The 16,614-nt window shown below is 46.6% G+C and overlaps 1 long non-coding RNA gene across 1 annotated transcript; it reads right to left on the bottom strand.

Annotated features, from left to right (window-relative positions):
• Nucleotides 1-612: 612 nt before the first annotated feature.
• LOC142929133 (uncharacterized) lies at nt 613-3,505 on the bottom strand. Its single transcript, XR_012945299.1, has 2 exons — nt 3,193-3,505; nt 613-1,358 (listed from the first exon to the last, which is right to left on the bottom strand). It is a non-coding gene; the product is annotated as an uncharacterized LOC142929133 (long non-coding RNA).
• Between the last annotated feature and the right edge of the window lie 13,109 nt (nt 3,506-16,614).

Here is a 16,614-nt window from a genome sequence, read left to right as displayed (position 1 = left end):
CAAGATCGTGATGAATACAATACGGGAGCGCACGGCACTGACGTTGCTACACGATCACGGACAGGCGCACGACTCCTCCACTCAGACAAGAGAGGCAGTGGTGAAGACGCGGCAAACGTGACTCTCAGCTGGGAACTAAGTTGTCAGTTATGGGCTTGTGTTATACGAATGGCGAAAATACCAAGATCTACTCTACGTTATTAGTATCGTCGGTGCAGCCATTTGTATTGTTGGGGACTGTAACATCTACTGATCGGTCATTGTACGAATAAAAAAATAAGAAAGGATTTATGGTGCAGTGGTGAGCGGATTGCGCTCTATTGTTTAAACCCAGCAACTTGAGTTCCATTCCCTGGCGCGGCAAACATCAGGTCCGGGTTTATACCTGGATAAGTCTCCACCCCCCCCTCCCCCGAACTGCAACACTCCCCTTCACTAGCCCACACTGACCAACTTGATGCAGTATGGTCAAATAACCCCCACTCTTAAACAAGCATGAGAACACGACCATTTACTCTTGTTATGATGTTCTCTGTTAGCAACTATTTATGTCTGTTTTAAAACATACTAAAATAGAAACCACAATTATTGTTACAACTGCAATGAACAACATCACATCATCACACCTTTATAAATTCGTCAAAATGTCACGGTATTAATAGCAAGCAATTTGTGTCGATAAACGTGCTAATACAAGTTGCATGCGTTTTGTGAATTATACAAAAGCACTGCCACTTGAGACAATCCCCTGAGTTCCATGAAAAAAAAGATCATTAGAGACATGGTTAAAAACAACACATAAATGACGTGTATTAATATAGACTGAGCTAATGCATTCAACTTAGACGATACAATGCCATTTTAATGTTCCGCAGTTTCGCGAGTAGCATTTTTTTGTTTGTTTTTTTTTTGACGGCAGCGCCAATGGCTTCAACCTTGGCTGGCGGCTTGCTCAATTAAGAGGCGCGCAGCATGAAAGCGCCGGCAATTACATTGGCGCGGAAGCGTCGCTCTTTAATCTCCCCTGAACACGCTCCGTGTGCCCAGCAGCAGCAGCAGCGCCTGGGCCACGTGCGCCAAACGGCACACACACGCGCGCGCGCTTCACGTGGCACCAATCGGCGTGGAAACGCCATCCTAGACGCCTGCTGATGCTCGGAGCTCGCTGGATCTGTTAGCGAGCACCTATTATTATTATTGTTGTCATGGAGGGAGGGTGGGGTGGGGCACGGGAACGTGGCGGGAGCATGCGATGCTCCAGTGTCCGCGGACGCACGGACTCCTTTTTCTCCGCGTGGTGCCAACGTAGACTCACACCGGCGAACTCGATGCAGTATTCGGTTTCGGGTTGAGTCAACCTAGGGGTGGGACCACATAATGTCTGGTGCATCATGGTGAATCATCTAACCTCAAACAATACAAATTAAAATGTGTATATATATCACAGTACAGTATTATCCGAGACATTAGTTCTGTTTACAAATGATGTTTTTTTGACCCATCAGTTCGGGTTGTTTGGCACTTATGTGCGGGGCGGCACTACATTGCCGAACCCAGGGTCAATTCCAAACCACACGCATTAGTCACACTCGGTATCTGTATTTGGCTCGGGTTTCGCTTACGTTGACTGAGATGAAAGGAAAATGAACACCTGAAGGATACCTGAGCATCAACAGCAACGGAAAGGCAAAGGTTGTCAAGCCTGTCTGGGTCCGGGGCCCCACCTGCTCAATCACTATCTCGACACCGGGCTTCAAAGGTGGTCGCTAACAGCACTTGCTTTTCCATAATGAAATTCAGTTTATTTTAAAGCTCTCCCACACTGCGGGTTCACCGCTTTATTTCGGAATGTTGATCCCTATCTGCCTTCAATGGCTCTCGTGTGCGAATGCGCCCAAGAGAAATTTCCCACCAGGGAGATGGAGCGACGAAATCTGCACGTGCGTAGGAGCAAAATGGATTGTTGCATCGCAGGACAGTCAGGAAAAGTGTCGGGCGTAGGGAGATCATCAACGAGCAGCGGATAGATCACGGCTGGTGAGGATTATGCGACGCTGAAGAGCGCCAGCCTAACGGTCTATGATCAGGTTAACAAAGGGTTTATACATTCCTTCAATGTATTACCGTGATCTCTTTCGCACAAAAAAAGAGGCATGTATTTTATCTCCAAGGGCTCTCAAGTGGATTCATAAATTTATGTCGTATATTAAAAGCACGTGCGTGCACGTGCGTGCGCGCGCGCACGCACGTGCACGTGTGAATAACAATCCGCTTGAACACCGCACGTGCCGACATTTTTTGACCCCGGTCGGAGATTATAAAAGTCGACACTGGCGACTTTGGCTAAAAGCACACTAGAAAAAAAAACAAAGACAAAGATCCCCCGTATAGCCTAAGCATATTGATAGGGTCAAGTGCTGTTAGCGAGCACCTATGAAGGCCGGAACGGTACACGAGGGGGTGGGTGGCCAGCACCACGCCCGACCGCCTTTGTCTCCCTCGTGGCAATGTTTACACACCGCACCAGGTACTCATTTGAGGCTGAGTCGACCTAGGGGAGGCCCGGGACCGGTTCAGATAATCCTCACTGGTGTTGGCCGTGAGCGGGAATCGAGCCCGGGTCGCCAGGTTCATAGCGCAGCGCGCTAACCGCTACACTATCACTCCACACACACGCACACACACACGCACAAACACACACACACACACGCACGCAAACACACGCACGCATGCACGCATGCACGCACACGCACCGACGCGGACGCAAAACACATGAAGGCAAATAAACGCACCGTGACCGATGAAAAACAGCCCTGCTCATCAGCAGCATATATTCCGCACTCACCGCTCGGCCGCACAGCACACACCTAACAATGTTCTATTTTATGACGTCGCGTCTGGACGAGACGTATCGCGAACGAGACGTATCGCGAACGCCGCCGACCCCACTCCGCCACCTGTTAGACCCATACGGTTCGCTCTACGGGGCAGGCAAAATCGATCCTCGCCATAATTTGGGCCCTTAACGTTCGTCGTCGCACACACCCACCCCACCCCCTCCTCTCTCTCTCTCTTCCCCCCCCCCCCCGTCTGCCCGGGGAAGAGAGTGCACATACACACACACGCACACACCAACAAAAACAACAGATCGTTGCCGGATCCATACACGGACGAACTCACGAAAGAACTCACGAATCGCGTGTCGGTGGGTCAGCTTGTCGTACACGCCGGGCTTCTTCACTCGATACGACATCGTCGGTGCGAGGGTGCTACCACGCCATTGCAAACCATCGTGGGTTTGACAGCAGCACGATGATGATGAGTGGGGGGGTGTCTTCACCGTTTGTGCATTGTCAGTGGCTTAGCTATCGTGCACTCGACCGCTACGCCACCGATTGAGCGTCGTGCGTTCCTGCTGTTGGTTTAAATTCCAGGTGAAAGTGATGTTTCACTGGTTATGGTGCGATCCTTTGTTGTGTAGCTCACTGTTCTTTACTCATTTTCATTGGGGGGGGGGGGGGGCGAGCCACTAGCGCCGATAAGACATCGTCAGCACGAGGGTGCCGCCACGCCATTGGAAATCATCGGGGGTTTGACAGCAGCACGATGATGATGATGATGGGGGCAGGGGGGGGGGGGAATGTTGTGTATTGTCGGGGAGCCGCATGCCAGGGGCCCCACTAAAGGCCACCAGGGGGCCTCCAGTGGAGCCTCGCGGGCCTTGCAATGAGTAACGCACTGGCCACTGTGAGCTGTCCGTCTTCGACGCACGGCACGCACTCACACCTTGCGGTGTTCCGTGCTGCGATTCGGTCATTCGTTTGTCGCCCGAGGCGGATTTGACCGCGACCCATCCTAGAGCAGGTGTGCTTGACTCATTAAAAGGGGGCAAAGATAAAGATGGAATTGCTTGCTCGCGCTGTTGCTGGTGGAAATGTCACTTGTATAGGGTGTTCTAGAGCGCTATATATGTCGACATGATAAGCCACGTTGTTGAGCTATCATTCGTGGCCGGGTTGCTTTTGAATAAAACGAATAGCACAGTGAGCCTTACCTAGTAAAAAATAAAAATGTTGTTTATTTATTTTAGTGATATGCTCACCTTTCCTATACTTTGCACTCTCGTCGTCGTGTTGCACTGTTTGTTGTTGTCACGTTCTGACCCGTCGCAACCGGACTACTGTGGGAAAAAAAACAAGAGCTTCATAGCTCATCGGATTTCTCCAGGATAAATAAAGAATATGATTCTTTATCCCACCGCGTGTGACCAGGAGATCAAACTGCGGTGTCCTCATTCACACTGCTGAGTGTGCAAAGCGGGGCGTGGGTGGGGAGGTTTTATAAACTTTCCCACTGCTTTAACTTCCAGGCGGGGGGAAACAAACCGAGGACGCGACTCACGTGCGATAGCAAACTCACGTGCGATAAACATTGCCCCCGGGCAACATCCATCGGTGACGTGAAGAGCCTGATTTTATTTGACGGTTCACAGGCTAACAATTGTATCCCGCACCTTCGATTACCACGGGTTGGCTACGAACGGGGCGAAATAAGTTCCAAATACACACATACATACAAGATGGTAGGAATTCCTAACCTGGCAAGGGTTCATTCAGTCCATCATCCTTGCAGGGTTGGATAAACTCTGTACCGATCAGATTACCATCACATTGCCCGAGACTAAATGACCCTGACTGTATTCTTAGTTTTTTCGGTAAAGTCACGTTGAAGAGAAACAACAAAATAACAAAATATATATAAAACAATAAATGGTCGAAACGTCGTGAGAATTTTTTATTGTTTTATATATATTTTGTTATTTTGTTGTTTCTCTTCAACGTGACTTTACCGAAAAAACTAAGAATATGAATTACTGCAGTCACGAAAGCTTTAAATCAAAATTTGACCCTGACTGTGTTTGATTTTGTAAGCACTTGAAAGCTAAGTATGGTTGAGATGATTCGTACTTATATGAGAGGATACCGGGTGTTGTATGTCGCCTTGAGTTGCGAAGAAGTCACAAGATAGCATTACAGAAATTCATTAATACATCTCTACATATAGAACTTTTTAAAAAATCTACCCATATTCATCGGTTTTCTCTGGGTACTCCGGTTTCATCACAAATGCCAACCACCCAGTAATACAATTGGCCAAACGTACGGATGTAGAAACCTGAAAAAGATGGCATTTGGATACAGCTACGCTTTCCTGGATAAAAGCCATTATTACTCTTATGGCATTACAATTGTTGTACATCCTCAGATGTGGATACCAGGCATTTTGTGAAAGTAGGATGTTGTAAGTGTGTCATTTTTGCCTTTTTTTCCCCCTTCCAAATATTTTGGAGCCTAAGCAACTACATCAGGGGACCTGGAGTCACGAGCATGGCACTCAAAGGAAGCCTTATTCAAACTCGAACACACACGCACATGCGATGCTCCGTTCACTACATGGCGCTTGTTTATGGCCCATGTTATGGAGGGCTATCGTGTGTATTGGATCATTGCATATATTTATAGGAAGTGAAAAACCACCCTAAAAGGAGATGGGGCAGTCATGCTTTAGGGAGAAATCAGATTACAGCTGCACAATAACAATTAACTGGACACAATAGTGCAAGGGCTTCCATGTAGCAGTGGATCGAACATTATTATTATTAAGAATACATGACACGCCACCCACAAGTTCACCCACTTTTTCACTAATTTGGCCCATTTCCCAAAGCCTCAAGACCATGGCATCGCATTGATAATCTACTTTATTAAGAAGGCATTTAGCTACAGGCAGTCCGAGTCACAGACATTTTCACATTAATCCTGGAGATTCTTCCACGATAAATATATATTCCATGCACGTGCGCACGCACACACACACACATATACAGCACATAATTGGGTAGAAATAGTATCATGTGAGCGCACACAGGACGCACTCATAAAACACGTGTCTGCACGCACTCGGTCGCACGGCTGCATCCATACGAAGCGGACGTCCCAACAGCTGTGCAAAATATCATCTTCAATTCATCGTTTAACTGCGCAATTACGATGTTGTTTTGTGGCAAATCCCAACAAATTGGGGGACATCCAGAAACTTTTGTCTGCAGGGAGTGGGGTAGGCCATGTGAATGGCAAGCGTGCTTGGAATGACGAGGCTTTTTTTTGCGGGGATGGGCCTTGCGAGGGAAGCAGTTATGGATTGAGTTGGAGGACAGCCTCAACATCACTAAGAAAAATATAGCCAAGTAGCTCATGAAGCTCGCAATAGCCATTCAACAATCACCGAGTCCAGCACTGCTGTATACCTGCGGTTTGACCAGGTTATCAAATTCCAAGAATATAAATATGTATTGACTTAATTAAGATTATATAAATTTAGTAAGTATTAAATAGATAATCACTCGTTAAGGGTGGAGGAGTGCTGCCTTGATTTTGAGTGAGACAGACATTGAAGTGACTCCTATGGATGGCTGATGATTGAGATGACAATAATGACGACTGACAAAAACGATGATGATGTTTGATGGAATGGATAACGATGATGACTAATGGGCTATGATGAAGCTTGAGACGACAATACTGATTCCCCACAAAAAACAGCACTGGTGATGATTGAGACGACATGATTTTCGGCCCAACGATGGCAGCAATGATGACGATTCAGTGACGCTGACGACGATCGTTGATGGGTGAGATGACAACCAATTAGGCTTTCGTCAGGTCTCGACTAGCAAAGCCCTCTTTCGTTTCTTCCCAGCATCATTACAATCAGGAGCCCAATCATCCGCCAGCACAACTATCAGCGGAGTCCTTGCTGCTGGCCAAAGATCCTGCGCGTCAGCAGCGGCGGGAGCGACGAGCTCCAATTGGGAGGCATCACCGGCAAGTTGGCGAGCCATAAAAAAAACGCATTCGTTCGTGCCCGCTCGAGTGAAATAATTATACAAGCGGCCAGGCTGAAAGAAATACGCATAACTCGAAAATAATAACGACGGCGATGTGGTATCCAGCTCCTTGGCTGCTCGAAAAGGCGAGTAGTCGCCAGAGAAGCTTGCTCGTTATTTTATTTGTATTTTTCAAAGCCAGAAGTTTGTCTGACCTCTGCCGCAGTCGCATAATAAATTGACGCAGCTGTTGCCCTCGGTTCCAGATTTACAGGCGTCCAAACAAACACCAGCTTCCACAACGCACAGAGGCCACTCAGCTGCTCCGAATGCCCCCATCCCCTTATTTAGTGTGCAGTGCTCCCTAAAGACACAATTACACAGCTGTCAAGTTGGCTCAACTGCAGCAGGAGGTCCCACACTCCTGCTCCTTGATTTACAATGGACCGAAGCGTTGCCTGGATATGCACAGCTGTAACCCGTAATGATCGCTTTCACCATACGTTATGAGTACCTCTACTTGGGGAATGAAAAATGATAAAACTGCTAGGGCCTGCAGATGCACGCCAACACACGCAGCTGTTACGCAGGTTCGTGCTGGGAGAAGCTCCACACCGCGAACAAAGGCAACTTGAGCCACCCGCGATCAATTTTGCCGTCTCTCTCCCTGACACGCTAATAGGAGCCGAAGTTACCTACGCACGTGCCCGACAAAATAACGTTTTGTTCACGGCCCCTTGCCGTTCTACTGCCGGGTGAAGGCCTGCCGACAGTGCCTTCGTCAGCCACCTGGGATGTTTTGAGCAAACGCACTTCAGAGCCTGAACCAGATGACGCCAAAAGGCGTCATCTGGTTCAACACCAGTGGAGACTAGGCTCTAAGAAAAGCTGTCTCGGGTGTGGACCAATCAAATTCAAGGACAGTGCATATCATTATCAGATTTGTCTCTTTTGTTTGCATTTTTGACTGCTTGTGTTGTGGTTATTGCAAACATGATCCCTTGTATAAAGGTGTCAGTTTTTGTGTCAGCTCAAAGGGTAAAAACCTATTACTATATCTTGTTACTGGCAAAGGAGGTCTCATAATGTAGTCTGCGGTATGTTTTTTTTCCATGGTAGGGGGTGATGTTGCGATGTGTAATCCAATTTGAATCACTTGTAGGTATTCCTCCAAATCTGGACCGTGACGCTCACACACGGTGACCTTAGTACTCGTTTAGATTGACGTCACAAGATCCCTAGCGTCCACTGTGAAACAGACGGTGCGTCTTGTGTTGTACAGTCAATACGGTAATAGCCAGGGCAGACCGCCAGATTTGACCCACGGACATCTGCAACAAGCGGCAATTGCGCTTTCACCGAATTCACGCATCACAAATTCGCCCCCCCCCCCCCCCCCATTGCTTCCTCTCATCTATGTCATTCAGCTCCTCTCCACCATCGCATTCACACGTTGCACCGTTGTTACTTTCTTTGTAAATCGCCTTGGTTAAGGCGCCTATATGAATTCCGTTGAGATCCGATGAGATGCCACCGCTGGGTAGGGTCTGCTTTCCGAATCCTCTTTCTCGAGCCGTCAATTCATAGCCACCTCTAGAAATTATTATTTTTTCAATCGTGCCATCCATACATAATCTGGAATGATCATCTTTGCACCCCGAATTATTAAGAGGGGAACTAAATCGCGCATAATTGTATCCGATAATTCTCGCGAAGTGCCATCTAATATTGCATGCGACAAACCCCTTTGTACTGCACTTTCTTTCATGAATTGATAAACCCTGCTTGCCGTGCACTTCCTAGGCGTGACCTCTTGTATCACACACACACATTATTAATCTGAAAATTGTATTTGCGTGATATATAATCATTATTGCTGCTGGCCGATATTCACTTTGAAACGCAACCCATCCGTATCACCGCTCAGTACAAGCGGCTGCTACCGAGGGCAGTTATGTTGATAGTAAATTAATTGACTTAAATATTGGCAGAAATAATTTTGTATTTCTCTTTTTGCTCAACACAAATCCAATAAGATTGTCACAAATGAGGCAATAAACGCATATCAGCAGCTCTTTTACGATACCCAAAAAACCCCGACAAATAGGAAACTGCTGAAATTGAACAAATGCAAACGTACAATTACGATCGGTAAATTCACCGAAGCTGACTTTTCATCTATTCTTCATTATGCGCTCCTGTACACTTTGTGAAAAGCGATCAAAAGTGCGTAACGGCGCAGTCCAGAATCTGGAACGCTCTCTTTTCTCTTCACTTTTTTTCGTTCTTTTGTTTTTATCGTAACCGAAGAACAATACAAAAAACCACACTGCTGCTCAGCTTCCACGAAATCTGGAAAAAGATGTGTATTTACTGCATGTACTTCCCAGTCCTGTTCTAAAATCTAAATTGTAAAAGTGTTCCCGACGTGACGGTCCTTCGCTTTTCTGCCTGCTTATTCCATTGCGTGTGTGTGTGTGTGCACTTATTTATTTCCTAACTCCCACACCCCATGAATTCAGATCAGTGCAATACAATGGCCTGCAAAACAATTATATCTTGCATATGTATGTAGAATAACGGGCAACATTTAAATTAAACACACTGTCCAAATGCGTGCACAATCATGGCAATGATGCAAACTAAACAAATGAAATACTGTACGTGCATTTGACATTACCGATTGACTTGCTGACAAGAGTAATATGTTTCTAACAGAGAGAAAATAATGTACGATTAACTGAATGGTAAGCAACACGATTTGCCTACGAAATAAACGCTTTGTGATTCCGTGTTGGCGGCGGTACACAAGCACAAATACCAAAAATGACTCAAATTCAAAAATAACACGGCTTAAAAATATATATAAAGTATGTGGCGCTACACACAATGGCTCTTCACAGCACACAAAGAGGTTCTGCGTGCCATGTAGGAGGGCCATTGCCCGAAACGTCGCCCATTACATGCTTTTTTTCTCATAAGGCCACAGTGTTATTGACGAATGTGCTGCATATTTCTCAGTCTGTTTTTTTTCCTTATTCAGCAAAATGTGACACTCACATGCGTTGGCTACAACCGGCATGTTATTCGGATAGAGAAGCCTGCAACAACCACAACACAAAGCCACGCAAAGGGAATTGAGTGACCCACTTAAATGTCAAGCTCACCGAGGATTGAGGAGAAACGGCAGACACTAATGAAACCGTACAAGCAATACCTTCACATTTTAGCAACACCATTCTCTCTTTACGCTTTCAGCACGGACACCGCGTGACTCGACACAAGTCCAGCATTGCATGCTCGGGAAAGCTCTGCGCTTGTACCCGCACGGCACAACACACAATCTGCCTCGGCTGGCATTAGAACGCAATGTATATGCACGGGCTTGGCGATCAATTATTGATGCGGCACATTTGCTCGCCATGTGCACCGCAATCCTGCGGCCACTCTCCTGCCACCTCACCAGGAACGTGGAGAAAGGCCGCGTGTGTGTGTACTTCATCCTTGTAGGGAAGCGGCAGTGCATCAGTTAGCGTGGTGTACACTATGCACCCGGCCACACGAGTTCAATACCCGCTCCTCGCGGCCAACAACAGTTACGAATTATCTGAATGGGTTCTGGGCCTTCCCCTAGGTCGACTCAGCCTCAAATGAGTGTCTCGCCACTGGGGAGACAATGGCGGTCGGGGTGGTGCTGTCCCCTCACCCCAAGAGTCTGTGATATTTGTCTCGGTATTTTGCTTGAGTCTCTCCAAAGCAAACGTTGGGGAAGGCGTTATCAGGTTGGGGCAGTCTTTATAGACCTGAAGACACAGCCATTGAGAGGGCTGGTGCAGTGATTCGTGCACTGTGCACTATGAACCTGGCATCCCAGAGTTTGCTTCCCGGCCAGGGCTAACATCAGTGGCGAGCGATATCTGAACCGGTCCTGGCATCACACGTCACCAGCCCGTACAGTCCAATGTAGTGAAGTTACCGTACGTTCAAACAACTTCCATGATAGAACATGCGGTGCCAAGGCCTTCATCCAACAGTGGCTCTACAAAGAGCTGTACAATTTTAATTTTGTATTATTATTTGTAGCTAGGGAATGACTGGCTGTAATGTTTAAACTAAGTAGCGGATGCGCAAACAAGATACATCTGGTATTTTAATGCTTTTTATATATATAAATCTATGCTGAACAGATGCACAAGTGAAACAACAAATTACAGGGCCTACGCGACGATTTCCCGCACCTCCGATTAGCACGGTTAGGCTACGTAGTTCAACATACATACACACAAGTTCACCATTGACCTGACGACGTAAGGAAGGGGAACCCCAAGATGGCACGAGAGGATAGCTCTGGCTTACGGCCCAGAATGACTATAATCCGTGGAACTGACAGAATCCCTCTGGCCCAAGTGATGACGTGAGCCCAGCGGTCTCCGGAAAAAAAACACCGTCCATTGCTCAGTAATGGAGCCACTTTGGCAGGCAGACGCCCTTGACACGCACGTGTCATTACGGCCAAATGGCAAAATGCTATTTCACGTTAGACTGACAGTATGCCTGGTGTGCTGAAACCTCTCAAAGGCACACAGTCAGCATTACAAGGCAGCTTACCCTCTTCCATTGATTGCTCGCTAGCCTGACACATGTATGGGTGGAGGCGAACACAGTCTTGCGTTATTAATGCTATTGACATGGGTTATCTGTTTCCTTCTGAAATTTGGCAGCACTGCGTTTCAACAGCATTATAATTAATAATAACTTACAGCCCGCATGTCACAGCCTCCCCACGCTGCTTCAGTCATTTAGGCATGGGGGTTTGTTTTAGTCAATGTGGGGTGGTGGAAGGACCAGTGGGAGGGAGAGTGCATTGCAGGTCCGGTTCAGATATCACTCACCTTTGATGTAAGCCATGGCCGGAAATCGAACTCATGTAATTGAGTTTATGATGCAAATGCACAAACCACTTCACATAGGCCAATAGATGACAATAGTTTTCGTTGCAATAGCTGACATAAATTATTTCCAAAGCGAGGTATATATCTTTTAAGGAGATTAGTATCGTGAAATTAGAGAGCAGAACGTTTCCACGGACACAGTGAGTGTCAGACTGACGCACCACCCAAGGGCACAGCTTCACCGACTGCGCCAGGCTACCCGGTGCTCTACTCGTGGTGACCTTTCTCTCTACCTCTCTCGCCAAGCCCTGCTTCGGGAGGTTTTAGTCTATCGGTTGCAATTGATCGCATGTTCGACCCTCAATCGCATCCGTATGGCAGATGATGCACAAAATGGAAAATTAAAAACTCTCCAGTTTGCGACTGTGGTCATCCAGAACAGACCATATAACGACGCAGTGTCAGATCCACAAATACGAAGGAGAAATCACGGCGCTGCTCCTGACGCGGTTGTCTGGATTGACCACCTGAATGCGAAATTGCAGTTGTTCCTCTGCATTTACATCAGCCATACGAAAGAAGAAGAACTAGAAGATTTGAATGCAAGATTGAGAATGGGTTTTAAGGTGCCAAGCCCCTTTAGCCTGAGCTACTGCACCGCCGATCCATCCTCTGTGGACAATATTAAGACTCCATAAAACATGTGGGGTGAAATGTGTATTGTTACGATGTCGCCGCTGGATTGGGTAAAGGAATGATCAGTACAGATATTTTGGTAAACATTTCTTTTTAAGAAATGCATCATTGTTAAAATCGTCTAATTTATGTGTATAAGCTTCTGGATCGCCTTTTACAATTTTGCATTGTGGTTTGTGTTGTTATATTTATGACATCTGGACTAGAGATTGGCTGGACAAAACAGCCACGGCCAAAACTTAAACCGTAACATTGCGAAAAACAGCACAAACCATCGCACCATAAATGACCTTATATTCTTGGTTCTTTCGGTAAAGTCACGAAGAAGGGAAACAATAAAATAATAAAAATATAAGACAATATTGTTTCCCTTCTACGTGACTTTACCGAAAGAACCAAGAATATGAATCCCTGCAGTCACGAAAGCTTTAAATCAAAATAAATGACCTTGTTAATTTGATTCAGCATAAGCCAGAATGCCTACTCCCGAGTGGTAATTGAGAGGGAAAAACCCATATAGTTTCACATTGTGATTGCTTGATTACTTGTTTCTTTAACAAACTTTTTTGTTAAAGTCTACCATGCCCTATGTATGCAACACAATAACTGCCGTTGTCAAGGTGTTCCAGAGTTCATGAAAATGTTACGGTTCTGACAACACTCACCCGGACTCTGCACACAATCACATCGGCGTTGTAAAACAACGACAACAAAAAAAAAGAGAGGCATCCTTGCGAGGCCCCCTAAAATCACCACGACCCGTCTCACGTATACGGACGCAGCACATGTATAATGCACGCGCTACACATACAGCGGCATCCTCTCTCGCTCGCTCGCTCACTCCTTTCCCCCCCATATTTCAAGTTTAAGTATGGTTTATTCAAGCTTCCATCTCCACCAGGCTTAGTGCTCTACGACTTAGATGCGCGCCCATACACCACCACCACCACCGCCAACAACCACTCACACGCGCCAGCACGCGCTGACAATTCACAAATACAACACGTGCGATTACGAGCGGCGTTTGCATCAAGTACAGAACGCCCCAAAGGTCCCGCACACTTTCTGAGGTGGCACTTGTATTCCGAACTGTGAATCCACTTAAAGTCACGGTCATAATGAACTTGACTGTGATCTTGGCTAATTTTGTTGCTGTAATACGGAGTTGTTTACTATTACTGGTAGCCAATGTGCATCGTTCCCGATTGAATTAGCTCTACAAACAAGAGTCGCTTGTAAGCTACGAGAATAATTTAAACAACAAAAAGTGCCAATTTACATTATGAGACCTCCTTTGCCAGTAACAAGATATTGAAAAAGGTTTTACCCTTTTAACTGGCACAAAAACTGACACCTTTATTCAATGCATAATGTTTGCAATAACCACAACACAAGCAGTCAAAATGCAAACAAAAGAGACAACTCTGATAATAATATGCACTGTCCTTGAATTTGATTGGTCCACACCCGAGACGGCTTTTCTTAGAGCCTAGTCTCCACTGGTGTTGGACCAGAAGACGCCAAAAGGCATACAACTCAAAAACAGCGCACTATCAGAGTATTGAGGGCTCGGGGTGAGCATTAACATTATGAGACCTCCTTTGCCAGTAACAAGATATTGAAATAGGTTTTACCCTTTTAACTGGCACAAAAACTGACACCTTTATTCAAGGCATCATGTTTGCAATAACCACAACACAAGCTGTCATAGGTAAAACCTATTTCAAAAAGTGCCAAGTTACAGGATTCACCCCAGGATAGCCTCGCTGAGTCTCAGGCTTCTTTTTCACGATGGTCCTGTTTCGAGTGCTTGGCTTGGTGGAGGAGGAAACGGGATGACCAGGAGAATACAACTCAGCACTGCAATCCCCTGGCTACGTCATCACGGCTCTAAGGCGACAGCACTTGGCAAAGTCCTGGTACTTACCCATCCAAGTACTCATCAGGCTCAACCAGACCCAACACTCAACCCTAGAATAACAATGAAAATGAACGACCTGGTCAGTAATTTTACACTGGAAATGATTATTGATTAACATTATGATCTTGTTTTAAAGGTAAAGGTTTCAACCCAGCAATTACTTTCTTACGCCAATGCTCGTGGAACGGTCTCCACTCGAGATGGCTCTAGACTCCTCTGAGAGGGCATTTTCGCCGACTCTTCCACGCTGACTCGACGACTTGAGACGAGGTGTGAGCACGCAGTATTTACCCATATCGTGCATGAACTGCCGATCAGCCGATTTCAATCTGATCAACGCAAACATAACGCATGTGGCCCTGAGTCATTTTTGACTTAAAAAAAAAAATGTGGAGGATTAGCTTGAGTTTTCCAAAATTTTATTATCGGTTTGTATATATATACTGTGTGTATAATTGCGTATATTACTCTGGATCCATGCCGCATCAAATGCGCGCGTGATAGATGTTGCCAGAGCTCACACGCGAACGAGCTGAACATAATAAAACATTTCAAGTGTTGCTGAGATGCAGCGATAAGAGCACTTGAAGTTATATAAAGAGATAAGGCAATGCAGCAATAACCCTACCCTATGCGGCGAAGAAGCTATCATAGATAAAACACGACGAGGTGAAGTATCGCGCGACAAGGCAATAATGGCAACAGAATTCAGAACTGTGCGGACACCTACGCGCAAGGCAGGCGAGCTTTCTTGCTTTATATACAACTTCTTTTTAAACAAAAAAAATTGCGTCGCCAATAATTTCCCAGCTGTGTTACTGGAGTCACGCACGTCAATAAATGAAAGACGACGTCATTGTGGGAGTCCTGTCGATCACGGTTGACCCTGGAAGATGACGCAACGGAACTTGCTTCATTACAAACCCTTCACACAATCTCCAGAATGTGGGTCTGTATTTGTACCCTTCAGAGCCGAACAAAATGAGTGTAAAAGTGCACGAAACATCTGTGTGGCCTTTTTGCCGGTTCGTCCGGAGGTGGTGCCCCTGCCGAAATCAATCGTTACATTCGAGAAGCCGCTTTAATCACGGGTGGGCCACCTCTGTTCAAAACTAGGGGTCTCAACTGTACTGGCTTAGCGCTTTGACACAGCCATTATGTGCCAGCCCCACAGCCTCTGAGCCACTTCTAAGCTTCCTCTCGATGTTCAATTTCCCCCCCCCCCCCATTACAAACTCATTCACATCTCCTGGAATGCATCCTCACAATGAGCACTGCCTTTGGGAGTACAGACCTATATAGGTGGAATAAATGAAACAAAAATTGGTACAGTAACTGTATATACAAACACTCCCGCCGTACCCGTCTCGGCTTTAAGAGACCGTTTGAGGTGAGTGCTGTTAGCGAGCACCTATAAAGGCCGGCTCGCCACACATGGCCAGAAACACGCCCGGCCGCCTTTGTCTCCCCAGTTCTGGTGTTTACTTAGGACAGCAGGTACTCGTTTCAGGGAGCCCCAGAACCGGCTCAGGTATATCCATCACCGGTGTTGGCCACGAACGGGAATCAAACTCAGGTCGCCGTGTTCGTAGCGTAGCAAGCTGACCACTACACAACAGGTACCCACAACATAAAAGACAAAGATCCCCCGTGTAGCCTGAACAGGCCTGTTGGGGCAAGTGCTGTTAACGAGCACCTATGAAGGCCGGCACGGCACACGTGGGAGTGGGTGGCCAGCACCACGCCCTGCCGCCTTTGTCTCTCCAGTGGCGATGTTTACACACCGCACCGGCTACTCATTTGAGGCTGAGTTGGCCAAAGGGAGACCTAGTAGCGGTACAGGTAATCGTCACTGGTGTTGGCCATGAGCGGGAACCGAACTCGGGTCTCCGGATTCGTAGCGCAGGGCGCTAGCAACTACACTACCGCTTCGATTTAAAGCTTTCGTGACTGCAAGGATTCATCTTCTTTGGTTATTTCACAATGATATTCTCACGACGTTTCGGCCACAACACAAGCGGCCTTCATCAGCGCTGTCCTCCAGACAGTCTCGTCCCTTCACCTGATGAAGGCCGCTTGTGTTGTGGCCGAAACGTCGTGAGAATATTATTGTGTTATTTTATTTTATCAATTTATTATTTTATTCTCATTCTACGCGACTTTACCGAAAGAACCAAAGAAGATACACTACCGCTCCCCACAACATCAACAACCGCCAT

The sequence above is a fragment of the Petromyzon marinus genome, chromosome 25 (genome assembly GCF_048934315.1).
Source record: "Petromyzon marinus isolate PM22_M1 ecotype Great Lakes invasive population chromosome 25, UKy_Petmar_22M1.pri1.0, whole genome shotgun sequence".
Classification (NCBI taxonomy): Eukaryota; Metazoa; Chordata; class Hyperoartia; order Petromyzontiformes; family Petromyzontidae; genus Petromyzon; species Petromyzon marinus.
The sequence above is the reverse complement of the archived record's forward strand: the minus strand, read 5'-3'. Positions and strand labels throughout refer to the sequence as shown.